Source organism: Dama dama, chromosome 20 (assembly GCF_033118175.1).
Source record: "Dama dama isolate Ldn47 chromosome 20, ASM3311817v1, whole genome shotgun sequence".
Lineage (NCBI taxonomy): Eukaryota > Metazoa > Chordata > Mammalia > Artiodactyla > Cervidae > Dama > Dama dama.
This window is the reverse complement of record NC_083700.1, coordinates 42,311,913-42,330,349: the sequence shown is the minus strand read 5'-3', so window position 1 is coordinate 42,330,349 and position 18,437 is coordinate 42,311,913. Positions and strand designations below refer to the sequence as shown.

The 18,437-nt window shown below is 37.5% G+C and overlaps 1 long non-coding RNA gene across 1 annotated transcript in view; it reads left to right on the top strand.

Annotated features, from left to right (window-relative positions):
- Positions 1-18,437, top strand: part of LOC133040983 (uncharacterized) — a 119,848-nt gene that overhangs the window by 65,914 nt on the left and 35,497 nt on the right. The window contains exon 2 of the long non-coding RNA XR_009689089.1: positions 9,591-9,646. This is a non-coding gene — a long non-coding RNA (uncharacterized LOC133040983). The remainder of the gene's footprint in view (positions 1-9,590; positions 9,647-18,437) is intronic.

Sequence of the window (18,437 nt, the reverse complement as noted above, 5' to 3'; positions counted from 1 at the left end):
GGGCTGCCGTCTATGGGGTTGCACAGAGTCGGACACGACTGAAGCGATTTAGCAGCAGCAGCAGCGGTATGTTGTAGGTCAATGTGCAGACAGAGAAATAAGCATTTTAGATATTCAGAAGTGTAGGAATAATAATTACACAGTGACAAACCTAATCGTCATTTTAAACCACTAAAGTCACTGGAGCTTGTGTGTGTGTGCTAAGTCACTTCAGTCCTGTCCAGCTCTTTGTGACCTATGAACTGTAGCCTGCCAGGCTCCTCTGTCCATGGGGTTCTCCAGGCAGGAATACTGGAGTGGGCTGCTGTGCCCTCCTCCAGGGGATCTTCTGGACCGAGAGACTGAACCCGCCTCACTTTCCTCTCCTGCATTGCAACCGGGTTCTTTACCACCAGAGCCACCTGGGAAGCCACCATTGGAGCTTCCTACTTTTCAGAATTAAAAAGACAATAATAAACATTCACAAAGCAGCTTTCTTTCACTTTTCTGACATATTTCTTGGGCCAGTCTCTTTAGTCATTCAAGAAGAAAAAGTTTCTAAACTAAAACAGTTATATAAATTAACTGATAAATGGCAGAGACTGATAGTTATCTCCCAATAGTAGTTCCCAGAGTTGTAGCAGGTCAGATTTGTGCCCATTTGCAATGGACATTTTATTTCCAGCTTGCAACCAGGCGTGGCCAGCAGCATACAAATGGAAGTGTCTTTTGGCAGTTTTTTAATTGATTAACTAATTAATTATTGGCTGCACTGGGTCTTCGTTGCTGTACGCAGGCTTTCTCTAGTTGCAGAGGGCAGGGGTTAACTAACTCTCCAGTTGCGGTGCACAGGCTTCTCATTGCAGTGACAGAGCACAGTCTCTTAAGTGCACGGGCTTCAGGAATTGCAGCATGCAGGCTCAATAGTTGTGACTTTCTGGCTTTAGAGCGCAAGCCCAGCAGTTGGGGCACACAGGCTGCGGCATGTAGAATTTTCCTGGAGCAGGGATAGAACCCATGTCCCCTGGGTTGGCAGGCAGCTTCTTTATCCCCTGCACCACCAGGGAAGTTCCTCTTGTGGCAGTTTTCATGAACATTCTTCAGGAGAGAGCAAGATGTAGGCCTCTTTACTCCTGTCCTTTGAGCCTTTCCCTGTTTGCTGCACTGGAATGTGATGCTGCCCTCTCAGACCATGAGGTCGAAGCCCCGCAGTTCAGAATATCAAGGTTAATGACTCCTGAATTCTTGGCAGTTTGGGTCACAATGCCAGTCATGAACCACTTCCTGGATTTTTCTATGAGACAAAAACAAATTTCTCTCTTTATTAAGCTATTGTTTCTGTCATTTACTCCCAAAGCTAATCTAAGCTAATACAGATGTTGAATCTGGAATTTCTAAGAAAGTCCCAATTTTATGGCTTGTTATTTGCCATATATAAAGAGCCCCTACCAAAAGCATTTCACCAAAGGAACTATATGTGGCATTACTCCTTATTTATTAAAAAAAAAATGAGGGCTAGAAAAGTTTCAATTCAGATTCCAGGTCCATTGTGCTTCATAAGGGACTGCAGTTATATGCTAACTGACAAATAATAAAATAGAATACAAGGTCGATAATAGCATGTCCTTATACAGCTCTGTTATTTGTTTCACGATATTAATCTCATCTAATCCCTCAGAATCACTCATAAAGTAGGTGCATAGATGATAAAACTGAAGCCCAGAAAGCGTCATCTGTACCAGGTAACAGGTCTAGAGAGTGGACTAGTTTCCTGGGTTTTAGTTCTTTATGCTTTTTATCATATCATTTATCAATCTTGTCAAACCTCATCATAAAGTTTATTATTTTGCATTTTATTAACCAAGTTTAATAAATGATCTATTTCATCTTCATTGCAGACTATAGAATGTCCTTTCACATCCATATCTGCACAACTGAGAGGAAAGCATGAGCATCAGAAAAGATTTTTGTGTATTAGTAAGGTACTGTTTCTCTCTTCCTCTAGGAAGAAGGAGATATTGGAAGAAAGAGTAAATAAAGATTATATCTGATCTAAAACACTCTCTTGGTTCAAGAAAACAGTAGTACCAATTACCTATACTCTTGACCTAGCTAATGGGTAAAGATGTATCATTTCCAATTAAAAAAAAAAAATCAAGGAATCCTTTAATTGACCAAAGCAATATGAGTCTGATTGAAAAATCCACATGCAAAAAGAAAAATCCACATGCATAAAAAAAACCCAGTTGCTGATTGCAGCTTCATAGTTAGGTCAAGCTGAATTTTTTAGTGTGTAGTTTGCATTTGGGTTCATGCCCCAGTGAACTTAAATTTCAGTATTATTCAGTTTCCTGACACAACCTTAGTGAACAATATTTTGCTCCACTTCCTATGTAATTGTTTAGGTAACTGCTCCATATTGCTTTTGCTATAGCCTTAGATTATCAGAAGGATAATCTATGTTTTAAAATAATATGATCTTGACCACTTTCTCCAATGCACTTTAAAAAGAAACCATTTTTGGGGGGTCTCTAACAGTTTCTTTTTTAATTTGTCTGATTTTCTTATTGCATAGTTTGCTCCTTTTTGCTTGTGTGGAATAGGGACTGAATGTTGATTACTGCAAGCTTGGATTCCTTCCAGGCATTAATTCTGGGACAAGTTCTCAGTCTGTTGGCACCAAAACCTACCTCTTGCGCTGTCCTACCCTTTCCTACCCACAATATGACATAACACCCACTCTTTTCCCACCATGTAATAGGAAGGATGGGAGCTCTTTTAAGAATATCTGTAAATTTAAGCATTCATAGATCTCTGGGTAAACATAAATAAGGCCCAGGGAATTTATTAAGGATAATAAAACTAGTTGCTGTACTATTTGTTTTTTAAAGGAGATATTTTAAACCACTTCCTGGCAGTTCCATCATTAGAGTTGCCTCTAACTGAATGTTCTTTAATAGCCAATTCTTATACAACTTCCTTTTGCTTTTTTACAGTGTGTAACATTTTACTTAAATGACTTTTCCTGGTATAAATTACATTTGCTTTTCAGAGGATTGGGAGATGTAACTATTGTAGCCCCCCGCTCTTTTGCTGCATCCCACTATTGATTTGAGAGTTCAGATTCCTAGTGTTTTCACTTTCATATTTCCAAGCTATGATAACCTGAGTGTGGTAAAGCTTTGAAATGAAAGTTTGAAGTCCTGAATGTTACCAAATAAACTTTGACCTATCAGTGACCTCTACATTTTTCATTAGTAAAATATATATGTAATAACTAGTAGCCAATTGGTCTATATGTTTGTTTGGGCTTGTCTAACTAAAATCAGAGAAACAGTAATTAAGTTCTAGTAATTAATGCTAAAAGAATTACAAAAGAAGGGATTTTCATCATTTAATTGGCTTGGATTAAAAAAAAAGGAAGAACTATTCATGTGATAATGTTAGAAAAACATTATCACATGAATAGTTTAAAAAAACCAGCAACCGTTTCACTATTATATTTTTTCCGAAATGTACCTCCAGAATTACAGTGATTTTTCAACAATTCTAAGAAAGTAGGCAAAGTAAAGTCATAATTATATTTAATTTGTTAAAAACCAAAAGTAAAGTATCCTCTTTTATGAACTCTTGATTCTTTCGCTCCCTTGCAGCCCCAACTTCATTAGGCATAAAAACTTCTGCAATTATTTCATAATCCAACAGTTTCTACCTTCTTTGAACTGTTATATACCTCATGTGTCTTATAACACTCATTTTAATCTTTCCTTATATGCAGTGTTGTAATTATTCTCTAGAATTTTTAAAAAATGTTTTCCATACTCTAAAGTGAATATTAATTTTTTGGAAAAAAAACACTGTACGGTATCATTTGCTCTCAAACTTTTATCTATTAACACAGAATACATTTCAATAGATAAACTATGACTTAACTAGCTCTATAGCTCCTTGGCACTGGAATGTATAAACACAATTGTTGGGGCAATTCATATTAGTCTGTGAAGTAAATAAGAAAGTTATGATCAGTATCTCAAAATACTATTTATACTGTAATAGTATACTATTTCCTTCAAAAACAAATTTTGTCTTGACAAGCGTAACATTCCATATAATCTACTGTAGATCCAAAGCATAAGAATCTTTGAATTATGGAGAGGCAGATAATAACTAAAGCTTTACAACCTTAATATTTTGCATTTTATAATGTTCTATATTTTTCAAAATGTTTTCATGTATCTCATGGAGGTAGACACAAAACATACTTCAGTGCTACAATATATCATTTAATAATGAATATTAGGTTTTAGTTAAAATTCTTTAAGAGACGATATAGAATGGTGGAAAATTAGAATCAAAATGCCTGAGTTTAAATCCTGGTTCTGATACTTACAAGTTGTGCAACCTTTGTCAGATTATTTAACCTCTCTGTATCTCATCTATAAAATATATATAATTATAACAATTGGTTGTAATAATTGAATTAATACATAAAACACTTAGAATCATGCTTAGAACTTAAATATAATTAAATAAGTATTTTCTTTTCATTACTATTTGGGAAAAATTTTTTAATGTTTTATAGGAGGGAGTGACAAAGGATGAGATGGTTGGATGGCATCACCAATTCAGTGGACATGAACTTGGGCAAACTCCAGGGGATGGTGAAGGACAGGGAAGCCTGGCGTGTTATATTCCATGTGATCGCAAAGAGTTCGACATGACTTGGCAACTGAACAAGAACAACATTTCTAAAACAGTTGAATTCAGATTCTTTACGATAAATTTTATATAAAAATAGATCAGCTGTTGTTGATAAAATGATTTCGTTTCTCTAACTACAATGTGAGAAACATAGTTTTAAACACAGTGCCTTAAACTTTTCTATAAACTATTCCTCACCAAGCATATGGGACAATTTTTACTCTATAGTTCACTTTCTATAGCTGTATAAATGTTTAGTGGAATGTAGTCAAATCTGATCTCTTGTTTTGCTTGCTAAACTGTCTTGGGCAAGATTTTATTTGTCAATTGAAACCTATAGAAGTAAATATATACGTATGTGTGTGTATATATACATACCTATATGTACACATGTGTATATACCATATATATATATATACACACCATCATAGAAAAGATATGAAAGGTATATATATATATATATATATATATATATATACCATCATAGAAAAGATATGAAATCTCTCCAATGCCACACTGTTCCTCCCAAAATTATCCTTATAATCCCATTCTCCAGAGGTTTGTTACATATTCTCCATGGTTTTTATATAAGCATGTGATATGTCCAAATGCATACATACATGATAATTTTTTCCCATAAAATAAGGATTATGCCATTTGTAATAGGCTTTATGGTCTCTTATGTTTTTTTCTTAATATATCACATACATCTTACTATATTAATCCATATAGATTTACCCTCGTTCTTTCCTTTTCATTTTTTGGTTAAATTCAGAAGCATGTAAAGACATGTACAATTATGTATGTAAATAAATATATTCATAGTGAGCATCCAGACATCCACTTCTCAGCTTGAGAAAAAGAACATTGCCAGTACATTGGAAATCCTATCAGTTCAGTTCAGTTCAGTCACTCAGTTGTGTCCTATTCTTTGCGACCCCATGAACTGCAGCATACCAGGCCTCTGTGTCCATCACAAACTCCCGGAGTCTACCCAAACCCATGATCATTGAGTCGGTGATGCCTTCCAACCATCTCATCCTCTGTCGTCCGCTTCTCCTCCTGCCCTCAATCTTTCCCAGCATCAGGGTGTTTTCAAATGAGTCAGCTCTTTGCATCAGGTGGCCAAAGTATTGGAGTTTTAGCTTCAACATCAGCCCTTCCAATGAACACCCAGTACTGATCTCCTTTAGGATGGACTGGTTGGATCTCCTCGCAGTCCAAAGGACTCTCAAGAGTCTTCTCCAGCACCACAGTTCAAAAACATCAATACTTCAGTGCTCAGCTTTCTTTATAGTCCAACTCTCACATCCATACATGACTACTGGAAAAACCATAGCCTTGACTAGACGGACCTTTGTTGGCAAAGTAATGTCTCTGCTCTTTAATATGCTATCTAGGTTGGTCATAACTTTCCTTCCAAGGAGTAAGCGTCTTTTAATTTCATGGTTTCCGTCACCATCTGCAGTGATTTTGAAGCCCCCCAAAATAAAGTCAGCCACTGTTTCCACTGTTTCCCCATCTATTTGCCGTGAAGTGATGGGACCGGATGCCATGATTTTACTTTTCTGAATGTTGAGCTGTAAGCCAACTTTTCACTCTCCTCTTTCACTTTCATCAAGAGACTCTTTAGTTCTTCACTTTCTGCCATAAGGAGGGTGTCATCTGCATATCTGAGGTTATTGATATTCTCCCGGCAATATTGATTCCAGCTGTGCTTCCTCCAGCCCAGTGTTTCTCATGATGTACTCTGCATATGAGTTAAATAAGCAGGGTGACAATATACAACCTTGACATACTCCTTTCCTGAGTTGAAACCAGTCTGTTGTTCCATGTCCAGCTCTAACAGTTGCTTCCTGACCTGCATACAGTTTTCTCAAGAGGCATGTCAGGTGGTCTGGTATTCCCATCTCTTTCAGAATTTTCCACAGTTTATTGTGATCCACACAGTCAAAGGCTTTGGCATAGTCAATAAAGCAGAAATAGATGTTTTTCTGAAATTCTCTTGCTTTTTCGATGATCCAGCAGATGTTGGCAATTTGATCTCTGGTTCCTCTGCCTTTTCTAAAACCACCTTGAACATCTGGAAGTTCATGGTTCATGTGTTGCTGAAGCCTTACTTGGAGAATTTTAAGCATCACTTTACTAGCGTGTGAGATGAGTGCAATTGTGCGGTAGTTTGAGCATTCTTTGGGATTGCCTTTCTTTGGGATTGGAATGAAAACTGACATTTTCCAGTCCTGTGGCCACTGCTGAGTTTTCCAAATTTGCTGGCATAAGGCCCAGTTGACTTCACATTCCAGGATGTCTGGCTCTAGGTGAGTGGTCACACCATCGTGATTATCTGGGTCATGAAGATCTTTTTTGTACAGTTCTTCTGTGTATTCTTGCCACCTCTTCTTAATATCTTCTGCTTCTGTTAGGTCCATACCATTTCTGTCCTTTATTTTACCTTTTAAATTTATGCATTATATATCTTTGAGAAGCAAAAAAATCTCTCTTATTGGTAGCCTGTAGATAGAACAGATACTCTGTTATTTGAATTTTTAAAATTTCTAACTTGACTTAGATTTTATTTTGGCCTACTATCTATAGAAAAAAGAAAGTATAACATTTTGAGAAATAGAAAAAAATTTGATTTATAGTTTCTTGAGAATATAATATTCTTGAAGGTAGTTTTTAAAAATGTTTAATATATTTAATGTTTTTAATATGTTAGAAAAGAAGTGTAGTCTCTATTTTTTTTTACCCTCTGCTAATTGTATTCTGTTTGTTATTTAGTTCATATGCATGAAATAACTAAACCTTGGCAAGAGTTTTTAGCTGGGCTCAGCTTTTTGTAAGCCAAAGAATTTTGAAAGAGGATGGGCATTCTTTAGCTCCAAAATGTTGACTCTGGATTCAGCAGCTACTAAGTAATAATAGACTACCCACTGACTTAAAGGTCAGAATCATAGAATGATTAGAACATCATGATTATGTGAAGAAAAAACATTGCATCATTTAGTGCCAAGTTTGAATTAGATTGTGTTCTGTGACCTACTTTTCTTAGATTCATTTGGTCTCTATGAATAAAACATGTACCAGTAATCTCTGGAAACTACTGGTCATTATTTAAAATTTGAAGGATTTAAAGAAATCATATATTATTGAATCTTACCTTCCTGGCAATACTAACGATGGTTAATTTGTCAAAAACTATATGATAAAAAGAATGGGAAGCCCCAGAAGAACATTATAGTGTACAAAAACTAAGACAAATAATTTCACTGGAAGCCTTGATGTAGTCCAGTACTATAAACTTCACTAGTACTTATACAGGTTACTGGTTATACAGGTTATACTGGTTGTGTTATTTTCTGTGTGTATACATATACATATATGCGCACAAAATATAATACATATACATAAAATAACAAGTGAATATACAGTTCAAATGCATAAAATGTATCTTTTTAGGATACAATTCAGTGGTTTTTAGTATATTCACAGTTGTACACCCTCACTAGTATTTAATTTCAGAACACTTTCATCACCCCAGAAAGAGACCCTGTACCATTAACAGTCACTCCCCAAAGCTGATTCTCTGATATAAGCCTCTGAATAGACTGACCAAGAAAGAGAGAAGACACAAATGCAGGTTTTAAAGGGATAGGAAGAGGATATCATTATCCTTATTATTATTATTATGAACAACTTTGTCAATAAATCTGAAAATTTAGATGGAATGGACAAAAGTCTAGGAAAACATAATTTACTAAAAGTAAAGAAAGAAAAAAATACGGAAATCTGAAGAATCTTATAACTGATACAGAAAATGAATCCCTCATTTCTGTCAGTGGTAATATCATTTATCTAATACCAAGCCAGCATTAAAGGGTGAGACTGCCTCCAGCCTGTGTATTGCCTTTGTAGAAATCAGAAAAAGGCACTGTTTCCAAGGGTACATGCCAGGGGACAGGATTTTGTGAACTAAGTGTTGGATGTCAGCTCCCATGTGCCCTTGTCAGCTCGGCACAATTACTGAACATGCTGTCCAACTGTATGTGGCAGCCTGGCCTTGGCCTTCTCCCTTTTTTCTCCCTCCCCCACTTAGATTCAGTTAATTTACAAATACTGCCAAGTGCCTCCAAAGTATATCTTGCAACCGCTCTCTTCTTTTCCACTCCTTCCACCTAAGCCTGGCCACCATCATGTCCCACCTTCACTCCTTTCCCCCTCCAATCTATTCTCCATACAGCAGTTGAAGGGATCATCTTAAAACTTAAATAACATCAATCTCCTGCTTAAATTCTTCAGTGGCTTCCCTTTTCCTTAAGAAAAGTATCCAGACTCTTTCCTATGAACCGCAAGGCTCGGCCTGATCTGATCGTCTATGTTTCTAGCCTCAACTTGGGCACTTACCTCTTTGCCTTCTCTGCTCTAGCCACATTAGTCTTTGTTGTTGCTCAGTCGCTCAGTTGTGTTGACTCTTTATGACCCTGTGGAGTGTAGCATGTCAGGCTTCCCTGTTCTCCACTATCTTCCAGAATTTGCTCAAGTTCAGGTCCATTGAGTCATGATGCTATCTTATTTCACTAGTCTTATTTCAGTTTAATTAGTCTGTAAAGATCTTTCTTGCCTCAGGTTTTTGCATGTGCCAGCCTTCTTTTTTGGGATAGTAGAAATAACTGCTATTTGTTTTGTGCTTGCTACACATGAGAGACTGTTCTAGGTACCTTCTATATGCATACATTTAATCCTCACAACAGCAGTATGGAACAGGTACTATCGTGTTCCATATTTTACGGATGAGGAAACAAAGACACAGAGAGGTTAAATAAATTGCCCAAATCCCCACAGTGTGTAACTAATGACACCAGGATGAGCTTTTCCACTGTGTGTAATGGCAGCCCCTTGTCATCCTCTAGGTCTTGGCATATCGACCCTATCCTTGGGGAAGCTGTCTCTGGCTGCCGTATATAAGGTAGGTCTCATTATAGGTCACCATCTCATCTGCTAGTCTGTGTACTTCATAGTACATACTACAACTTACTGTTATGGTTTTTATTGTTTTTCCCCTGTCTTTCTCATTAGAATATAAGCTCCACAAGGACAGGAACTTACTATGGAAGCATTAATGTGCTCAATTCTTTAAAATATAAAATAATGAAAGAGAAAACTCTTTCAACGTCTAGCACATTGCTTTGCCACAATAAGCACTCAGTACATGCTACCAAAGCAATAAGAATAAGATATCTTTCCTATTCAGATACTTACCTGCAGAAAATAATTAAATCTTTTACAATTTAAAACTAAGTGAAAATAATACTACTGAAATTACTCCTCAACCAATTTAGGTGTTTCCAGAAAGAATCCTGCCTATGTTCAACTTACTGTAAGGATAACCAGACAGATAGTAAGGAATGTGTCTAAGTTGTCTTTTCATAAAAAGTCACTGTGAGGTTTTTTCTGATTCTGGACTAGATTCAGTGGTGTTAGTAGTAATCGTTATTTCAATTAGTTAGGAAATACATCTAGTATTTTCTTTTTGGTTGAGTGACTTAATTTAATCTGATGTTCAGTCAGATTTCTTATCCAAAGTGGCAGAAACTAACTGACTAGTTGAAGCAAAGGGGATTTATTAAGAGGACGTCAGGCTCACAGGACAAACAGAAGACTAAAGAATGGGAAGCTTGGACATAGAAACCAAAAGGTCACTAGAGTTGAAAAGGAGCAGACTCACAGTTACTGCTTTATCACTGGGTGGGCTGATCAGGGTGTCACCTCAGTACTGCCCTTGAACCCTGTCCTTGCATTGCTCATGAAATATAGAATCCCATGATAATGCATTGGATTAACCTCGTTCATGTGCCAGGTTGCCCAAGTGTCAGTTCTGACATTTAAACTGCACACAGTTAATTTCGCAGAAGGGAGCTGGAGATGTGAATGCTGGGAAGACAAAACCAAGAATGTCTTTTATATTTGTGTAGGGGAAACCAAAAGTGTGTGTTTTCATCTTTTATTTTTGGGTTTTAGAGTTTTGTTAAAGACATAGACTTTATCCAAACACAGAGATTAGTACATTAGAAGGGACTTTACGCTTCCTCTAGCCAAACTCTTATTTTGACATAGGCGTTAAACAAGAAAAAAAAAAAAAACCCTGTGTACTCTCATTGAATAGCAAAATACATAATGAACATTTGTGAGTAAGTTATGGGTTACATGAGCTTCTCAGAATAAAAAGCCCAGAACGCATCCTTGATCTTGGCAGAAGTAGAGAGAGGTGTTTCATTCAGGTCATGACACAATCATATTTTCAACTACCAATGGCCTCCTCATATGGTTTTCCATATCCATGAGTTTAATTTTGGACATAATGAATTTGAACTCTTAACTCGGCATGTCTAAAACCAAACTCATCTCTTCCACACTTGCTACGTCTCGTGTTTTCCCAAACCAAAAACCCTGGACTCAAATATGATTATCCCATACTTCACCCCAGCATGCAGTCATGTCACCAAATTCTGTCCAGTCTTCCTCCAAACTGCTTTTCAAATCTATGACCTTCTCTTCATCCCCTCTTACCAGTGTCTTGGTTCAAATTCCGGACATCTGCATTTCTCACCACTGAACTTATCTGCCAGTTTTCATTAATTTTTCAAGGTCCCACAAGCTTTCTGGTTGAGGCCATGGTCACAGTTGCAGCCATGTATCCCATCGCTTCTTCCCATCTCACCTGAACAACCTGATCTCAGTATATCCTGATTTTTCGTGTGCCTCAGATTTTTATGGTGCTGATTTTTAATTAGTTAATTTTTCTACCTGCTTCTATTACTCCTGTTCTCTTAGTTTGACTGCTAAACTTCTACTCCAGCCTTCCAGACTTTGTTTCATTGAATTTTTCCTGAAGATCTTCCCATGCCAGCCATCACTATCCCCAGCTACACTCCAGCATTCCCTCTGAACTCCCTAACACTTGTACATGCTTCCCTAGCCCGCTTCCTTTCATTATCTGTTCATGAGTCTGTTTTTCCTTTCAGATTGGGAGCAGGGGCCGTGGCTCATCACAGTTGTGTTTTCTCACCACATTCATTTAGTGACTGGTATACCATAGGCAGCAAAACATGTTTCTTTAATAAATGAATGAAGCATGCCTCACTAAATGAAACCCCTGGATGAAAATGAAGCCCTTAGCAGACTCTAGAAGTTGATAAAGTACACATTCATCCTGACCTTATTATGCCTGCTACCCGTCATGTGGCTGCACCCAAGGGGAGGAACTTCAGGAAAGCAGCCCTCATCACACCTCAAGTTCTGGGCCCTCTTCTTTCTTGCTCTCCCTAATTCTTGTTACCTTATTTCCTTTATCTAGAATGCAAACTGCCTTTAGCTCCCATTTCTAGCCTCCAGCTTGTCTCAAAGTCTTAGCAATGGTCTTGGTTCAGTTCCGAATCTCAGTGTTTGCCTTTATAGAACTTATTCTAACTTCTCCATGCTTTTCCAAGAGATTACACCACTGCATGATCCTTTGACCCATGGACCATGCCGCAGTGCTGGCCCTTGTGGTCCACATTGCTTTTGGGACTAAAGATAAGGACATTTTAGGCAATGCCAAAATGAGTATCAGTTTAATTTCAAGGAAAAAAAAAAAAAAGGAGAGTCATGGGAGAGAGTCCAGAGTGCAACTTGGTCAATTTTATCCAGAAGCACGTCTTTGTTTTAAAGCCACTTTTCATAGTCTTGTGTATACATATCACTTGTGTTCACACACTCACACATTGTTCTGTTTGTTTATTCCTTTGAGCACTTACTGAGCTCAATCACTATGTTAGGCTCTGGGATAAAATGATATGAGAACAAAGATATTTTCCCTGCTCTTCATATTGCCCATAATCTGGGAGTAAGAGACAGTGCCATGAATGATAATTGTAAATAATAAAACAAATGTGTCAATATAAATAATCACAGGGACTTCCCTGGCGGTCCAGTGGTTAAGACTTTGCCTTCCAATGCAGGGGGTACAGGTTCAATCCCTGGTAGGGGAACTAGGATCCCATATGCCTTGTGGCCAAAAAACCAAAACATAAAAACAGAAGCAATATTGTAACAAATTCAATAAAGACTAAAAATATTCCACGTCAAAAAATCTTAAAAACAACAACAACTCTGTGCTTCCAATGCAGGGGGCACAAGTTCAATCCTTGTTCCAAAAAAGAAGATCCCATGTGCTGCTTGGCAGAGACCAAGCAAACAAACAAAAAAACAGGTTCAGTAGCAGCAGAGGAGAGGAGGTCTGCAATCTTAAACTTGGTAAGCAGTACCTGACTAAACCCTGAAATAATAAATATTTCATGCAATGCTTTCCATAACCTGCCCACTCTATCTTATCCATTTTATTTCTTTATGCAATTATACACTCCAAACTCCAACCATATATGAGACTACCATGGAAAATGTCCATCAGGAATTTTAGACAATTTTTATTTGGGGGATGGTCATTTTCTCACAGCTAAATGTATACCAAATGCTGCTGTGGCAGCAGCTTGTACATTCTATAGTCTTGTAATCCAAGGTCATGAGGTACACAATTGATTTTTTTTAGGGAGGAAATTTGATAAAATACCTTTGTATTAAATATAGTCAACCTTCTACCAGCACTATGCATAATCCCAAATGGCAAATCATCTAAATTTTGTTTCACAGATAATTTTAAAATTGTGCATAGTTAGATTTAGAATGCGTTTTTTGCTTTTCTACTCTACCATCTGTCATAAGAGTGATACTCTGTAGGTTTCCCCTTTTTAAAGCTGTCAACATTTAAACTTTTAAATTAATGACAGTGTTGATAGGTTTCTGATGGATTATGAGGAAGGAAACCATCTAAGAACTAAAATTTGTCTTGCATGAATTACCAAATATATATATATATATAAATGGCTGTTTTTATTGTTCTCATGTATGCATGTCTGGATACATGTAGTCAAGATGTGAACAACTTGCAGAAAAATAACCTCTTACCAAAGAAGTCTATGGTACATGCAATAGCAGTGTTCACAAGGCTGTCTTAGAACCGACCTTTGGGTGGAGTTATATCACTGCCAACGGTTCAGATGTTGTGGTTTATTCTAACACTTACTGTCACTTTGAACGATTAAAGTTGTTTGATCCAACGTCAGAAGACTGCATTTCATGAGAATCAAGACAACATATACTCTAGCTGTCTGAGCCAGCAGCATGTGTCAGACCACAGACTGATTGCCAGCCATTTCTTTCCGGTTCCTGTTTTTGTCTGAAAAATGGCAATGTTGGGAATTGAAAAAATAGTTGTAAAAGCCCTTAGATGAGATTCTGTACAATCAAGGTAAAGAAAAGCATACTTTGTCCCGTCCTCAAATATGAAAGTATATACAGTATTACTTCCTTTCTAAAAGAAATTTAATTATATATGATGAATTGGCACAGTTACTCCCTCTCCCTCATGTTTTCAGCCTTTATCAGAACACTGCCTCTCCCGCCTTGGATGACAAGCACACTCTAGTTTCCCTTTGCCTGAGATGCTCTCCTTGGTAACTCACTGCCCTGCTATCCCTATGTCCTCATTTTAATCTCATGCTTCACCAAATGCAATCTGACCCTGCTCTCAAAACACTGCTTAATCAAAACTTGCCAATCTCCCAACCCCATTTGCCACCTTCAGGTCATCATTCTGTCCACGTTTTTTTGAAGTCTTCAACACCACCTAGTTAAGCACTCTTCCCTTGACTATTAAACCTCAGGTATCTTTCAGTCCTCTTTTCCCCCTTTCTGACTCTCAAATTATATTTGTGCTTAGAGCATTTCTCAAGTTCCTGCCTTTGACACTTTTCTTTCCTTCCTCTATATGATCACTTGACAATCTTATTTTTTTCACAGCCTTTTTTTTTTAAAACCCTGAAAATAACTTAGAAGTGATAAATGTGCATTATAACAATACAAAGAACGCAATGGACTATACAGTAAAATATTAGTTGTCTTCCCCCCATACATTTTTTTCTGTATATTTATATCTGTCTATATGTGTGTATGTATGTTACTTTTCTGTCTTTAATATATTCATACATATATGTATTTTCATGTTTATTTTGTTATGGAATTTGAATCATATTAAATATTGTTCTACAACTTGCATTTTTTTCTTTACAACAAATCATGAATATCATTCCTAATTGATGCATATGTGCTGTGCTTAGGTGCTCAGTCATGTCTGACTCTTTACAACCCTATGAACTGTAGCCCACCAGGCTACTCTGTCCATGAGGATTCTCCAGGCAAGAATACTAGAGTGGACTGCCATGACCTCCTCCAGGAGATCTTTCCAACCCAGGGATCGAACTCAGGTCTCCCACATTGCAAGCAGATTCTTTACCATTTGAGCTGCCAGGAAGCCCAATTGATACATATGGAGCTATCTAATCCTTTAAAAGGCTTCAAAGTATTTCACAATATGGAAGTATCATACTTCTGAACTCCATAGGGACATATCCACATGGTTATTCCACCAGCTAATCAAATGCAACAACAACAAAAATTATAATTGTTGTATTAAAAATTACAAAAAATTGTATTAACAGTTGCAATTGTTAATTGTTGTGTATTTCTAAATTGTATTCCATACTTTGGCCAATAGTGTCATCCTCCTTCTGAGTATGTAACTTGAGCACTAGCACTGATATTACCCCTAAGTCACAGACATAAATTTCACTGCTTACAGAAATATCCCCCTGGGTATGCCAGAGATGCTTCAGATGCTGCGTACCCCAAATGGACTCTTCATTTAGTGGCACAACTCTACCTCAGAGTTGGTTGTTTCACATCCCATGTCACTGATTTTGTCCAATGTTATTACCTGAATATTTCTTTATTTCATTCTACCTATCCTTCTCTCATCACTATCTGAGTAGACTTCACAATCTTTCATCCAACCTGCTTCCACCCAATAGACTCTGCCGTTACCATTCTCTCCTCACACCTACCCACCTTCTCTCCCCTCCTGCCAATCCATTCACCAAGGTTTCATCAACATGCTTCCCATCTGCTCTTTTCTGATGGGTAGATCTACCAGCTGACACACAGCTTAATAGCTTAACTGACTTCCATCTACACACAGAATAAAGTTCATGCTCTTTAGCTTGCAATGCAGAGATTTTTATCCCCTGCCCACCTCTCCAATCTCATTTCCCATTAGTTCCCATTTCCCTGTTGCTCTTGCAAAATACTTAAACAAATATGCACATATCCAAACACACACATGGGGGGAGAAGTTTTTTGAGACCTCCACATACTTAAAAATTTTAGTTCCTCTGTGTGAGATAGGCTTTGCACCTCTTTACCTTGAAAACTCCTATTTATTCTCCAAAGTCCCGCTCAACCACCACCACCATTTGCTCAATGGAGTCTTCCCTCATTCTCCCCAGACACAATTACTTTTCTTTGTAATTTGTAAACTTTGTTTACACATTATTTTGTAAAATATTATTGCATATTATTTTATTTGTATATATTATTTATCTATTCACTTTATGTCATCCCTAGTTTTTTGACAGTAGGGACAAGATATTAAAATACATTTATATATTTAAGATCTATCACACTGGGGCACATAGTAAGTACTCAGTAAATTTTTATCAGGGTAAATCATGTAAGGATTTTATTTCTTTGTCTTCCTCAGCATCTACATCCTCAGCATCTACATCCAACCAGATAACATCTCTGTACAATGTCACCTCCTCAGTTCTGTTGTGTCCGTTTCATCTCTTTGCCTTCCCACAGCCATTTGCATAGTACAGGAACCCATCCCCTTTCCCACATGCATTCAGCAGCACCTGTTAAATATGTGTGACCCGGGGAGTATGACATGGAAAACATGGCGCCTGGCCTGGAGATGCCTGTGACAAGTCAGCCGACAGACAAATAAACCCATCACTGAAGTAACTTCACAACTGGTTTTGCCACCATATTCTTCCTTTAATCTTGTGTACCCTTCACAGTTCCATCAGAGTACGCCTCGTAACTCTGAATCATATTACTTTTGAGCTCAAAATCTGGTAGCTTTCTATTTATCACAGAGTAAAGATTCACCATTTAGACGAGCATTCAAGACTCTATGCTTTTTCCGTCCTACTCCACATCTCTCCTTTCCTCTCCACTTCCTGATTCTGCCCATTTGTCAGAGATTAATTCAAATTATGTCTTTTCCTTAGAAAAAAGCCTTTGACTATGTAGATCACAACAAACTGTGGAAAATTCTTCAAGAGATAGGAATACCAGACCATCTGACCTGCCTCCTGAGAAATCTGTATGCAGGTCAGGAAGCAACAGTTAGAACTGGACATGGAAAAACAGACTGGTTCCAAATATGGAAAGGAGTATGTCAAGGTTGTATTGTCACCCTGCTTATTTAAATTATATGCAAAGTATATCATGCAAAATGCCAGAATGGATGAAGCACAAGCTGGAATCAAGATTTCCAGGAGCAATATCAATAACCTCCGATATGCAGATGACACCACCCTTATGGCAGAAAGCGAAGAAGAACTAAAGAGCCTCTTGATGAAAGTAAAAAAGGAGAGTGAAAAAGTTGGCTTAAAACTCAGTGTTCAGAAAACTAAGATCATGGCATCTGGTTCCATCACTTCATGGCAAATAGATGAGGAAACAATGGAAATAGTGACACTTTATTTTGGGGGGGCTCCAAAATCACTGCAGATGGTGACTGTAGCTATGAAATTAAAAGACACTTGTTCCTTGGAAGAAAGACTATGACCAACCTAGAAAACATATTAAAAAGCAGAGACTTTACTTTGGCAACAAAGGCCCATCTAGTCAGAGCTCTGGTTTTTCCAGTGGTCATGTATGGATGTGAGAGTTGGACTCTAAAGAAACCTGAGTGCCGAAGAATTGATGCTTTTGAACTGTGGTGTTGGAGAAGACTCTCGAGAGTCTCTTGGACTGCAAAGATATCCAACCAGTCAATCTTAAAGGAAATCAGTCCTGAATATTCATTGGAAGGACTGATGCTGAAGCTGAAACTCCTTTACTTCAGCCACCTGATGTGAAGAACTGACTCATTGGAAAAGACCCTGATGCTGGAAAAGATTAAAGGCAGGAAGAGAAGGGGATGACAAAGGATGAGATGGTTGGAGGGCATCACCGACTCAATGGACATGAGTCTGAGCAAGATTTGGGAGTTGGTGATGGACAGGGAAGCTGGGCGTACTTGCAGTCCAAGGGGTCACAAAGAGTCGGATACGACTGAGTGATTGAACTGACTGATATCTTTTCCATAAAGTCTTCCAGGATCCTTCTAGGAGCAATTAGCATGCCCCTTCTTTTGTTGCAACAGTAATGTGAATCCTTCTTTGTGTTATAATTATTTATTATAAATCTATCCCCATTAATAATGGGACAGTAATAAGATTTGGAAGGTTTTTTTTCCTTTCTTGCATCACAAAATTAATACCAACAGAAATACAGTGGGCTTTTGAATTTGTAGCTTATTTCTTATTCAATTTGAAGATTTTTTTCACTCTCCCCGTTTACACAGTTCTCAGTGATATTTCTGCCTATGAACTTTACAGAATCAAATGCCATGAAGGCAAAATTTATATTTTATAAAGGATATGATTATTTTATAAAATAAAGTCACACCAAATTTAGCCAATGATCTAGAAAGGATATTATTGCCTAGAGCTACAGTGAAATCACATAGCAGCAAACCTTCATTAATGAAGAAATTA